The sequence below is a fragment of the Passer domesticus genome, chromosome 7, assembly GCF_036417665.1.
Source record: "Passer domesticus isolate bPasDom1 chromosome 7, bPasDom1.hap1, whole genome shotgun sequence".
In the NCBI taxonomy this organism is placed as follows: Eukaryota; Metazoa; Chordata; class Aves; order Passeriformes; family Passeridae; genus Passer; species Passer domesticus.
The window spans coordinates 28,821,623-28,835,839 of record NC_087480.1 but is presented as its reverse complement, the minus strand read 5'-3'; positions in this window follow the sequence as shown (position 1 = coordinate 28,835,839).

The window sequence follows — 14,217 nt, the reverse complement described above, 5'->3', positions numbered from 1 at the left end:
CATGGTTCATATCCTGAGCCTGGTGTCCTGAGTGGCCGGCCCCCTGCTGAAATTCTGCACGGACCAGGATGCCGCCGAGATGAAAGGTGCCCCCACAGGCAACTGTGGCTGGTTGGACAGTGCCAAGTGCTTCCTGCAAACTGACATCAGGAACCTGGCCTGGTGATTTTCTTTCTCAGGGGAAAGGCCATGGTTCATGTCCAGGGCCCGGTGGCCCGTACTTGCCTGCTGCCTGCTGAAATTCCACACGGATCAGGATACCTCCCAGATGTAAGGTGCCACCACAGGCAACTGTGGCTGGTGTGACAGTGCCAAGTGCCTCCTGCAAACTGACATCAGGAACCTGGCCTTGTTAGTTTTGTTTCTCTGGGGAAAGGCCATCATTCTTGTTCAGAGCCCAGTGGCCCGCAGTGGCCGGCTGCCTGCTGAAATTCCGCATGGATCAGGATGCCTCCCAGATGAAAAGTGCCCCCACAGGCACCTGTGGCTGGTTTGACAGTGCCAAGTGCCTCCTGCAAACTGACATCAGGAACCTGGCCTTGTGAGTTTTGTTTCTCTGGGGAAAGCCTTTCGTTCCTATCCATGGACGGGTGGCCCAGAGTGGCTGGCTGCCTGCTGAAATTCCGCACTGTTGAAGATACCTCCCAGATGGAAAGTACCACCACAGGCAACTGTGGCTGGTTTGACAGTGCCAAGCGCCTCCTGCAAACTGACATCAGGAACCTGGCCTGGTGACTTTTGTTTCTCTGGGGAAAGGCCATGGTTCATATCCTGAGCCTGGTGTCCTGAGTGGCCGGCCCCCTGCTGAAATTCTGCACGGACCAGGATGCCGCCGAGATGAAAGGTGCCCCCACAGGCAACTGTGGCTGGTTTGACAGTGCCAAGTGCTTCCTGCAAACTGACATCAGAAACCTGGCCTGGTGATTTTCTTTCTCAGGGGAAAGGCCATGGTTCATGTCCAGGGCCCGGTGGCCCGTACTTGCCTGCTGCCTGCTGAAATTCCACACGGATCAGGATACCTCCCAGATGTAAGGTGCAACCACAGGCAACTGTGGCTGGTTTGACAGTGCCAAGTGCCTCCTGCAAACTGACATCAGGAACCTGGCCTTGTGAGTTTTGTTTCTCTGGGGAAAGGCCATCATTCTTGTTCAGAGCCCAGTGGCCCGGAGTGGCCGGCTGCCTGCTGAAATTCCGCACGGATCAGGATACCTCCCAGATTCAAGGTGCTAAACTTGGGCTAAACAGAATCAAAACAAATCAAAACAAATCTAAACCTTCTAAAAACCCGCCAAAATAATTCAAAACCCGTCAAAACTAATCAAAACCTTCCGAATACCTGCCAAAACATTCCAAATACCCGCCAAAAGATTTTAAAACCCGCCAAAAGGAATCCAAACATTCCAAAACCTGCCAAGACAATATAAACAACACAAGAGAAAACAAAACATTCTGAAACACCACCAAAACATTCCGAAAACCCGACAAAACATCATCAAAACAAATCAAAACCAACCAAAATATTCCAAAAACCCGCCAAAATGATTTAGAACCGCAAAACTCATCAAAACATTCTGAAAAGATGCCAAAACATTAGAAAACCAGCCAGAACTGATCAAAACATTCAAAATACTTGGCAAAACATCATAAAAAGTAATCATAAACCAACCGAAACATTCCAAAAACCTGACAAAATAGATTAGAACCCGCCAAAACTGATCAAAACATTCTGAAAAGATGCCAAAATACTATCAAACCAGTCTGAAGTGATTGAAACTTTCAATAACTTGCCAAAACATAATCAAAACAAATGAAAGCAAACCAAAACATTCCAAATACCCGCCAAAATATTTTAAAACCCGCCAAAAGGAATCCAAACATTCCAAAACCTGCCAACACAATAAAAACAACACAAGAGAAAACAAAACATTCTAAAACACCACCAAAACATTCCGAAAACCCGCCAAAACATCATCAAAACAAATCAAAACAACCAAACAATAAGAGGAACACGGCAACATATTGGCAAGCAAGAGACGGAGAGCGCGGCACCTGGTGACTTTTGTTTCTCACGGGAAAGGGCATCGTTCGTGTCCAGTGCCCGGTGGCCTGGTGTGGCCGGCAGCCTGCTGAACTTCCGCACAGATGAGGATACCGCCCAGATGCAAGGTGCCCATACAGGTGCGTGTGGCTGGTTTGACAGTGCCAAGTGCCTCCTGCAAACTGACATCAGGAACCTGGCCGGGTGACTTTTGTTTCTCTGGGGAAAAGCCATCGCTCCACTCCAAGGCCAGGTGGCCTGGAGTGGCCGGCTGCCTGTTGAAATTCCGCACGGATGCGGATAACTCCCAGATGAAAGGAGCCCCCACAGGCAACTGTGGCTGGTTTGACAGTGCCAAGTGCCTCCTGCAAACTGACATCAGGAACCTGGCCTGGTGACTTTTATTTCTCTGGGGAAAGGCCATTGTACGTGTCCAAGGTCTAATGGCCCGGAGTGGCCGGCTGCCTGCTGGAATTCGGCATGGATCAGGATGCCGCCGAGATGCAAGGTGCCCCCACAGGCAACTGTGGCTGGTTTGACAGTGCTAAGTGCCTCCTGCACACTGACATCAGGAACCTGACCTGGTGACTTTTGTTTCTCTGGGGAAAGGCCATGGTTCATATCCTACAAACTGTGGCCCAAAGTGGCCGGCTGACTGCTGAAATTCCGCACGGATCAGGATACCTCCGAGATGCAAGGTGCCCCACAGGCACCTGTAGCTGGTTTGACAGTGCCAAGTGCCTCCTGCCAACTGACATCAGGAACCTGGCCTGGTGACTTTTGTTTCTCTGGGGAAAGGCCATGGTTCATATCCTGAGCCTGGTGTCCTGAGTGGCCGGCCCCCTGCTGAAATTCTGCACGGACCAGGATGCCGCCGAGATGAAAGGTGCCCCCACAGGCAACTGTGGCTGGTTGGACAGTGCCAAGTGCTTCCTGCAAACTGACATCAGGAACCTGGCCTGGTGATTTTCTTTCTCAGGGGAAAGGCCATGGTTCATGTCCAGGGCCCGGTGGCCCGTACTTGCCTGCTGCCTGCTGAAATTCCACACGGATCAGGATACCTCCCAGATGTAAGGTGCCACCACAGGCAACTGTGGCTGGTGTGACAGTGCCAAGTGCCTCCTGCAAACTGACATCAGGAACCTGGCCTTGTTAGTTTTGTTTCTCTGGGGAAAGGCCATCATTCTTGTTCAGAGCCCAGTGGCCCGCAGTGGCCGGCTGCCTGCTGAAATTCCGCATGGATCAGGATGCCTCCCAGATGAAAAGTGCCCCCACAGGCACCTGTGGCTGGTTTGACAGTGCCAAGTGCCTCCTGCAAACTGACATCAGGAACCTGGCCTTGTGAGTTTTGTTTCTCTGGGGAAAGCCTTTCGTTCCTATCCATGGACGGGTGGCCCAGAGTGGCTGGCTGCCTGCTGAAATTCCGCACTGTTGAAGATACCTCCCAGATGGAAAGTACCACCACAGGCAACTGTGGCTGGTTTGACAGTGCCAAGCGCCTCCTGCCAACTGACATCAGGAACCTGGCCTGGTGACTTTTGTTTCTCTGGGGAAAGGCCATGGTTCATATCCTGAGCCTGGTGTCCTGAGTGGCCGGCCCCCTGCTGAAATTCTGCACGGACCAGGATGCCGCCGAGATGAAAGGTGCCCCCACAGGCAACTGTGGCTGGTTTGACAGTGCCAAGTGCTTCCTGCAAACTGACATCAGAAACCTGGCCTGGTGATTTTCTTTCTCAGGGGAAAGGCCATGGTTCATGTCCAGGGCCCGGTGGCCCGTACTTGCCTGCTGCCTGCTGAAATTCCACACGGATCAGGATACCTCCCAGATGTAAGGTGCAACCACAGGCAACTGTGGCTGGTTTGACAGTGCCAAGTGCCTCCTGCAAACTGGCATCAGGAACCTGGCCTTGTGAGTTTTGTTTCTCTGGGGAAAGGCCATCATTCTTGTTCAGAGCCCAGTGGCCCGGAGTGGCCGGCTGCCTGCTGAAATTCCGCACGGATCAGGATACCTCCCAGATTCAAGGTGCTAAACTTGGGCTAAACAGAATCAAAACAAATCAAAACAAATCTAAACCTTCTAAAAACCCGCCAAAATAATTCAAAACCCGTCAAAACTAATCAAAACCTTCCGAATACCTGCCAAAACATTCCAAATACCCGCCAAAAGATTTTAAAACCCGCCAAAAGGAATCCAAACATTCCAAAACCTGCCAAGACAATATAAACAACACAAGAGAAAACAAAACATTCTAAAACACCACCAAAACATTCCGAAAACCCGCCAAAACATCATCAAAACAAATCAAAACAACCAAACAATAAGAGGAACACGGCAACATATTGGCAAGCAAGAGACGGAGAGCGCGGCACCTGGTGACTTTTGTTTCTCACGGGAAAGGGCATCGTTCGTGTCCAGTGCCCGGTGGCCTGGTGTGGCCGGCAGCCTGCTGAACTTCCGCACAGATGAGGATACCGCCCAGATGCAAGGTGCCCATACAGGTGCGTGTGGCTGGTTTGACAGTGCCAAGTGCCTCCTGCAAACTGACATCAGGAACCTGGCCGGGTGACTTTTGTTTCTCTGGGGAAAAGCCATCGCTCCACTCCAAGGCCAGGTGGCCTGGAGTGGCCGGCTGCCTGTTGAAATTCCGCACGGATGCGGATAACTCCCAGATGAAAGGAGCCCCCACAGGCAACTGTGGCTGGTTTGACAGTGCCAAGTGCCTCCTGCAAACTGACATCAGGAACCTGGCCTGGTGACTTTTATTTCTCTGGGGAAAGGCCATTGTACGTGTCCAAGGTCTAATGGCCCGGAGTGGCCGGCTGCCTGCTGGAATTCGGCATGGATCAGGATGCCGCCGAGATGCAAGGTGCCCCCACAGGCAACTGTGGCTGGTTTGACAGTGCTAAGTGCCTCCTGCACACTGACATCAGGAACCTGACCTGGTGACTTTTGTTTCTCTGGGGAAAGGCCATGGTTCATATCCTACAAACTGTGGCCCAAAGTGGCCGGCTGACTGCTGAAATTCCGCACGGATCAGGATACCTCCGAGATGCAAGGTGCCCCACAGGCACCTGTGGCTGGTTTGACAGTGCCAAGTGCCTCCTGCCAACTGACATCAGGAACCTGGCCTGGTGACTTTTGTTTCTCTGGGGAAAGGCCATGGTTCATATCCTGAGCCTGGTGTCCTGAGTGGCCGGCCCCCTGCTGAAATTCTGCACGGACCAGGATGCCGCCGAGATGAAAGGTGCCCCCACAGGCAACTGTGGCTGGTTGGACAGTGCCAAGTGCTTCCTGCAAACTGACATCAGGAACCTGGCCTGGTGATTTTCTTTCTCAGGGGAAAGGCCATGGTTCATGTCCAGGGCCCGGTGGCCCGTACTTGCCTGCTGCCTGCTGAAATTCCACACGGATCAGGATACCTCCCAGATGTAAGGTGCCACCACAGGCAACTGTGGCTGGTGTGACAGTGCCAAGTGCCTCCTGCAAACTGACATCAGGAACCTGGCCTTGTTAGTTTTGTTTCTCTGGGGAAAGGCCATCATTCTTCTTCAGAGCCCAGTGGCCCGCAGTGGCCGGCTGCCTGCTGAAATTCCGCATGGATCAGGATGCCTCCCAGATGAAAAGTGCCCCCACAGGCACCTGTGGCTGGTTTGACAGTGCCAAGTGCCTCCTGCAAACTGACATCAGGAACCTGGCCTTGTGAGTTTTGTTTCTCTGGGGAAAGCCTTTCGTTCCTATCCATGGACGGGTGGCCCAGAGTGGCTGGCTGCCTGCTGAAATTCCGCACTGTTGAAGATACCTCCCAGATGGAAAGTACCACCACAGGCAACTGTGGCTGGTTTGACAGTGCCAAGCGCCTCCTGCAAACTGACATCAGGAACCTGGCCTGGTGACTTTTGTTTCTCTGGGGAAAGGCCATGGTTCATATCCTGAGCCTGGTGTCCTGAGTGGCCGGCCCCCTGCTGAAATTCTGCACGGACCAGGATGCCGCCGAGATGAAAGGTGCCCCCACAGGCAACTGTGGCTGGTTTGACAGTGCCAAGTGCTTCCTGCAAACTGACATCAGAAACCTGGCCTGGTGATTTTCTTTCTCAGGGGAAAGGCCATGGTTCATGTCCAGGGCCCGGTGGCCCGTACTTGCCTGCTGCCTGCTGAAATTCCACACGGATCAGGATACCTCCCAGATGTAAGGTGCAACCACAGGCAACTGTGGCTGGTTTGACAGTGCCAAGTGCCTCCTGCAAACTGACATCAGGAACCTGGCCTTGTGAGTTTTGTTTCTCTGGGGAAAGGCCATCATTCTTGTTCAGAGCCCAGTGGCCCGCAGTGGCCGGCTGCCTGCTGAAATTCCGCACGGATCAGGATACCTCCCAGATTCAAGGTGCTAAACTTGGGCTAAACAGAATCAAAACAAATCAAAACAAATCTAAACCTTCTAAAAACCCGCCAAAATAATTCAAAACCCGTCAAAACTAATCAAAACCTTCCGAATACCTGCCAAAACATTCCAAATACCCGCCAAAAGATTTTAAAACCCGCCAAAAGGAATCCAAACATTCCAAAACCTGCCAAGACAATATAAACAACACAAGAGAAAACAAAACATTCTGAAACACCACCAAAACATTCCGAAAACCCGACAAAACATCATCAAAACAAATCAAAACCAACCAAAATATTCCAAAAACCCGCCAAAATGATTTAGAACCGCAAAACTCATCAAAACATTCTGAAAAGATGCCAAAACATTAGAAAACCAGCCAGAACTGATCAAAACATTCAAAATACTTGGCAAAACATCATAAAAAGTAATCATAAACCAACCGAAACATTCCAAAAACCTGACAAAATAGATTAGAACCCGCCAAAACTGATCAAAACATTCTGAAAAGATGCCAAAATACTATCAAACCAGTCTGAAGTGATTGAAACTTTCAATAACTTGCCAAAACATAATCAAAACAAATGAAAGCAAACCAAAACATTCCAAATACCCGCCAAAATATTTTAAAACCCGCCAAAAGGAATCCAAACATTCCAAAACCTGCCAACACAATAAAAACAACACAAGAGAAAACAAAACATTCTAAAACACCACCAAAACATTCCGAAAACCCGCCAAAACATCATCAAAACAAATCAAAACAACCAAACAATAAGAGGAACACGGCAACATATTGGCAAGCAAGAGACGGAGAGCGCGGCACCTGGTGACTTTTGTTTCTCACGGGAAAGGGCATCGTTCGTGTCCAGTGCCCGGTGGCCTGGTGTGGCCGGCAGCCTGCTGAACTTCCGCACAGATGAGGATACCGCCCAGATGCAAGGTGCCCATACAGGTGCGTGTGGCTGGTTTGACAGTGCCAAGTGCCTCCTGCAAACTGACATCAGGAACCTGGCCGGGTGACTTTTGTTTCTCTGGGGAAAAGCCATCGCTCCACTCCAAGGCCAGGTGGCCTGGAGTGGCCGGCTGCCTGTTGAAATTCCGCACGGATGCGGATAACTCCCAGATGAAAGGAGCCCCCACAGGCAACTGTGGCTGGTTTGACAGTGCCAAGTGCCTCCTGCAAACTGACATCAGGAACCTGGCCTGGTGACTTTTATTTCTCTGGGGAAAGGCCATTGTACGTGTCCAAGGTCTAATGGCCCGGAGTGGCCGGCTGCCTGCTGGAATTCGGCATGGATCAGGATGCCGCCGAGATGCAAGGTGCCCCCACAGGCAACTGTGGCTGGTTTGACAGTGCTAAGTGCCTCCTGCACACTGACATCAGGAACCTGACCTGGTGACTTTTGTTTCTCTGGGGAAAGGCCATGGTTCATATCCTACAAACTGTGGCCCAAAGTGGCCGGCTGACTGCTGAAATTCCGCACGGATCAGGATACCTCCGAGATGCAAGGTGCCCCACAGGCACCTGTGGCTGGTTTGACAGTGCCAAGTGCCTCCTGCAAACTGACATCAGGAACCTGGCCTGGTGACTTTTGTTTCTCTGGGGAAAGGCCATGGTTCATATCCTGAGCCTGGTGTCCTGAGTGGCCGGCCCCCTGCTGAAATTCTGCACGGACCAGGATGCCGCCGAGATGAAAGGTGCCCCCACAGGCAACTGTGGCTGGTTGGACAGTGCCAAGTGCTTCCTGCAAACTGACATCAGGAACCTGGCCTGGTGATTTTCTTTCTCAGGGGAAAGGCCATGGTTCATGTCCAGGGCCCGGTGGCCCGTACTTGCCTGCTGCCTGCTGAAATTCCACACGGATCAGGATACCTCCCAGATGTAAGGTGCCACCACAGGCAACTGTGGCTGGTGTGACAGTGCCAAGTGCCTCCTGCAAACTGACATCAGGAACCTGGCCTTGTGAGTTTTGTTTCTCTGGGGAAAGGCCATCATTCTTGTTCAGAGCCCAGTGGCCCGCAGTGGCCAGCTGCCTGCTGAAATTCCGCATGGATCAGGATGCCTCCCAGATGAAAAGTGCCCCCACAGGCACCTGTGGCTGGTTTGACAGTGCCAAGTGCCTCCTGCAAACTGACATCAGGAACCTGGCCTTGTGAGTTTTGTTTCTCTGGGGAAAGCCTTTCATTCCTATCCATGGACGGGTGGCCCAGAGTGGCTGGCTGCCTGCTGAAATTCCGCACTGTTGAAGATACCTCCCAGATGGAAAGTACCACCACAGGCAACTCTGGCTGGTTTGACAGTGCCAAGCGCCTCCTGCAAACTGACATCAGGAACCTGGCCTGGTGACTTTTGTTTCTCTGGGGAAAGGCCATGGTTCATATCCTGAGCCTGGTGTCCTGAGTGGCCGGCCCCCTGCTGAAATTCTGCACGGACCAGGATGCCGCCGAGATGAAAGGTGCCCCCACAGGCAACTGTGGCTGGTTTGACAGTGCCAAGTGCTTCCTGCAAACTGACATCAGAAACCTGGCCTGGTGATTTTCTTTCTCAGGGGAAAGGCCATGGTTCATGTCCAGGGCCCGGTGGCCCGTACTTGCCTGCTGCCTGCTGAAATTCCACACGGATCAGGATACCTCCCAGATGTAAGGTGCAACCACAGGCAACTGTGGCTGGTTTGACAGTGCCAAGTGCCTCCTGCAAACTGACATCAGGAACCTGGCCTTGTGAGTTTTGTTTCTCTGGGGAAAGGCCATCATTCTTGTTCAGAGCCCAGTGGCCCGCAGTGGCCGGCTGCCTGCTGAAATTCCGCACGGATCAGGATACCTCCCAGATTCAAGGTGCTAAACTTGGGCTAAACAGAATCAAAACAAATCAAAACAAATCTAAACCTTCTAAAAACCCGCCAAAATAATTCAAAACCCGTCAAAACTAATCAAAACCTTCCGAATACCCGCCAAAACATTCCAAATACCTGCCAAAAGATTTTAAAACCCGCCAAAAGGAATCCAAACATTCCAAAACCTGCCAAGACAATATAAACAACACAAGAGAAAACAAAACATTCTGAAACACCACCAAAACATTCCGAAAACCCGACAAAACATCATCAAAACAAATCAAAACCAACCAAAATATTCCGAAAACCCGCCAAAATAATTTAGACCCACAAAACTCATCAAAACATTCTGAAAAAATGCCAAAACATTAGAAAACCAGCCAGAACTGATCAAAACATTCAAAATACTTGGCAAAACATCATAAAAAGTAATCATAAACCAACCGAAACATTCCAAAAACCTGACAAAATAGATTAGAACCCGCCAAAACTGATCAAAACATTCTGAAAAGATGCCAAAATACTATCAAACCAGTCTGAAGTGATTGAAACTTTCAATAACTTGCCAAAACATAATCAAAACAAATGAAAGCAAACCAAAACATTCCAAATACCCGCCAAAATATTTTAAAACCCGCCAAAAGGAATCCAAACATTCCAAAACCTGCCAACACAATAAAAACAACACAAGAGAAAACAAAACATTCTAAAACACCACCAAAACATTCCGAAAACCCGCCAAAACATCATCAAAACAAATCAAAACAACCAAACAATAAGAGGAACACGGCAACATATTGGCAAGCAAGAGACGGAGAGCGCGGCACCTGGTGACTTTTGTTTCTCACGGGAAAGGGCATCGTTCGTGTCCAGTGCCCGGTGGCCTGGTGTGGCCGGCAGCCTGCTGAACTTCCGCACAGATGAGGATACCGCCCAGATGCAAGGTGCCCATACAGGTGCGTGTGGCTGGTTTGACAGTGCCAAGTGCCTCCTGCAAACTGACATCAGGAACCTGGCCGGGTGACTTTTGTTTCTCTGGGGAAAAGCCATCGCTCCACTCCAAGGCCAGGTGGCCTGGAGTGGCCGGCTGCCTGTTGAAATTCCGCACGGATGCGGATAACTCCCAGATGAAAGGAGCCCCCACAGGCAACTGTGGCTGGTTTGACAGTGCCAAGTGCCTCCTGCAAACTGACATCAGGAACCTGGCCTGGTGACTTTTATTTCTCTGGGGAAAGGCCATTGTACGTGTCCAAGGTCTAATGGCCCGGAGTGGCCGGCTGCCTGCTGGAATTCGGCATGGATCAGGATGCCGCCGAGATGCAAGGTGCCCCCACAGGCAACTGTGGCTGGTTTGACAGTGCTAAGTGCCTCCTGCACACTGACATCAGGAACCTGACCTGGTGACTTTTGTTTCTCTGGGGAAAGGCCATGGTTCATATCCTACAAACTGTGGCCCAAAGTGGCCGGCTGACTGCTGAAATTCCGCACGGATCAGGATACCTCCGAGATGCAAGGTGCCCCACAGGCACCTGTGGCTGGTTTGACAGTGCCAAGTGCCTCCTGCCAACTGACATCAGGAACCTGGCCTGGTGACTTTTGTTTCTCTGGGGAAAGGCCATGGTTCATATCCTGAGCCTGGTGTCCTGAGTGGCCGGCCCCCTGCTGAAATTCTGCACGGACCAGGATGCCGCCGAGATGAAAGGTGCCCCCACAGGCAACTGTGGCTGGTTGGACAGTGCCAAGTGCTTCCTGCAAACTGACATCAGGAACCTGGCCTGGTGATTTTCTTTCTCAGGGGAAAGGCCATGGTTCATGTCCAGGGCCCGGTGGCCCGTACTTGCCTGCTGCCTGCTGAAATTCCACACGGATCAGGATACCTCCCAGATGTAAGGTGCCACCACAGGCAACTGTGGCTGGTGTGACAGTGCCAAGTGCCTCCTGCAAACTGACATCAGGAACCTGGCCTTGTTAGTTTTGTTTCTCTGGGGAAAGGCCATCATTCTTCTTCAGAGCCCAGTGGCCCGCAGTGGCCGGCTGCCTGCTGAAATTCCGCATGGATCAGGATGCCTCCCAGATGAAAAGTGCCCCCACAGGCACCTGTGGCTGGTTTGACAGTGCCAAGTGCCTCCTGCAAACTGACATCAGGAACCTGGCCTTGTGAGTTTTGTTTCTCTGGGGAAAGCCTTTCGTTCCTATCCATGGACGGGTGGCCCAGAGTGGCTGGCTGCCTGCTGAAATTCCGCACTGTTGAAGATACCTCCCAGATGGAAAGTACCACCACAGGCAACTGTGGCTGGTTTGACAGTGCCAAGCGCCTCCTGCAAACTGACATCAGGAACCTGGCCTGGTGACTTTTGTTTCTCTGGGGAAAGGCCATGGTTCATATCCTGAGCCTGGTGTCCTGAGTGGCCGGCCCCCTGCTGAAATTCTGCACGGACCAGGATGCCGCCGAGATGAAAGGTGCCCCCACAGGCAACTGTGGCTGGTTTGACAGTGCCAAGTGCTTCCTGCAAACTGACATCAGAAACCTGGCCTGGTGATTTTCTTTCTCAGGGGAAAGGCCATGGTTCATGTCCAGGGCCCGGTGGCCCGTACTTGCCTGCTGCCTGCTGAAATTCCACACGGATCAGGATACCTCCCAGATGTAAGGTGCAACCACAGGCAACTGTGGCTGGTTTGACAGTGCCAAGTGCCTCCTGCAAACTGACATCAGGAACCTGGCCTTGTGAGTTTTGTTTCTCTGGGGAAAGGCCATCATTCTTGTTCAGAGCCCAGTGGCCCGCAGTGGCCGGCTGCCTGCTGAAATTCCGCACGGATCAGGATACCTCCCAGATTCAAGGTGCTAAACTTGGGCTAAACAGAATCAAAACAAATCAAAACAAATCTAAACCTTCTAAAAACCCGCCAAAATAATTCAAAACCCGTCAAAACTAATCAAAACCTTCCGAATACCTGCCAAAACATTCCAAATACCCGCCAAAAGATTTTAAAACCCGCCAAAAGGAATCCAAACATTCCAAAACCTGCCAAGACAATATAAACAACACAAGAGAAAACAAAACATTCTGAAACACCACCAAAACATTCCGAAAACCCGACAAAACATCATCAAAACAAATCAAAACCAACCAAAATATTCCAAAAACCCGCCAAAATGATTTAGAACTGCAAAACTCATCAAAACATTCTGAAAAGATGCCAAAACATTAGAAAACCAGCCAGAACTGATCAAAACATTCAAAATACTTGGCAAAACATCATAAAAAGTAATCATAAACCAACCGAAACATTCCAAAAACCTGACAAAATAGATTAGAACCCGCCAAAACTGATCAAAACATTCTGAAAAGATGCCAAAATACTATCAAACCAGTCTGAAGTGATTGAAACTTTCAATAACTTGCCAAAACATAATCAAAACAAATGAAAGCAAACCAAAACATTCCAAATACCCGCCAAAATATTTTAAAACCCGCCAAAAGGAATCCAAACATTCCAAAACCTGCCAACACAATAAAAACAACACAAGAGAAAACAAAACATTCTAAAACACCACCAAAACATTCCGAAAACCCGCCAAAACATCATCAAAACAAATCAAAACAACCAAACAATAAGAGGAACACGGCAACATATTGGCAAGCAAGAGACGGAGAGCGCGGCACCTGGTGACTTTTGTTTCTCACGGGAAAGGGCATCGTTCGTGTCCAGTGCCCGGTGGCCTGGTGTGGCCGGCAGCCTGCTGAACTTCCGCACAGATGAGGATACCGCCCAGATGCAAGGTGCCCATACAGGTGCGTGTGGCTGGTTTGACAGTGCCAAGTGCCTCCTGCAAACTGACATCAGGAACCTGGCCGGGTGACTTTTGTTTCTCTGGGGAAAAGCCATCGCTCCACTCCAAGGCCAGGTGGCCTGGAGTGGCCGGCTGCCTGTTGAAATTCCGCACGGATGCGGATAACTCCCAGATGAAAGGAGCCCCCACAGGCAACTGTGGCTGGTTTGACAGTGCCAAGTGCCTCCTGCAAACTGACATCAGGAACCTGGCCTGGTGACTTTTATTTCTCTGGGGAAAGGCCATTGTACGTGTCCAAGGTCTAATGGCCCGGAGTGGCCGGCTGCCTGCTGGAATTCGGCATGGATCAGGATGCCGCCGAGATGCAAGGTGCCCCCACAGGCAACTGTGGCTGGTTTGACAGTGCTAAGTGCCTCCTGCACACTGACATCAGGAACCTGACCTGGTGACTTTTGTTTCTCTGGGGAAAGGCCATGGTTCATATCCTACAAACTGTGGCCCAAAGTGGCCGGCTGACTGCTGAAATTCCGCACGGATCAGGATACCTCCGAGATGCAAGGTGCCCCACAGGCACCTGTGGCTGGTTTGACAGTGCCAAGTGCCTCCTGCCAACTGACATCAGGAACCTGGCCTGGTGACTTTTGTTTCTCTGGGGAAAGGCCATGGTTCATATCCTGAGCCTGGTGTCCTGAGTGGCCGGCCCCCTGCTGAAATTCTGCACGGACCAGGATGCCGCCGAGATGAAAGGTGCCCCCACAGGCAACTGTGGCTGGTTGGACAGTGCCAAGTGCTTCCTGCAAACTGACATCAGGAACCTGGCCTGGTGATTTTCTTTCTCAGGGGAAAGGCCATGGTTCATGTCCAGGGCCCGGTGGCCCGTACTTGCCTGCTGCCTGCTGAAATTCCACACGGATCAGGATACCTCCCAGATGTAAGGTGCCACCACAGGCAACTGTGGCTGGTGTGACAGTGCCAAGTGCCTCCTGCAAACTGACATCAGGAACCTGGCCTTGTTAGTTTTGTTTCTCTGGGGAAAGGCCATCATTCTTGTTCAGAGCCCAGTGGCCCGCAGTGGCCGGCTGCCTGCTGAAATTCCGCATGGATCAGGATGCCTCCCAGATGAAAAGTGCCCCCACAGGCACCTGTGGCTGGTTTGACAGTGCCAAG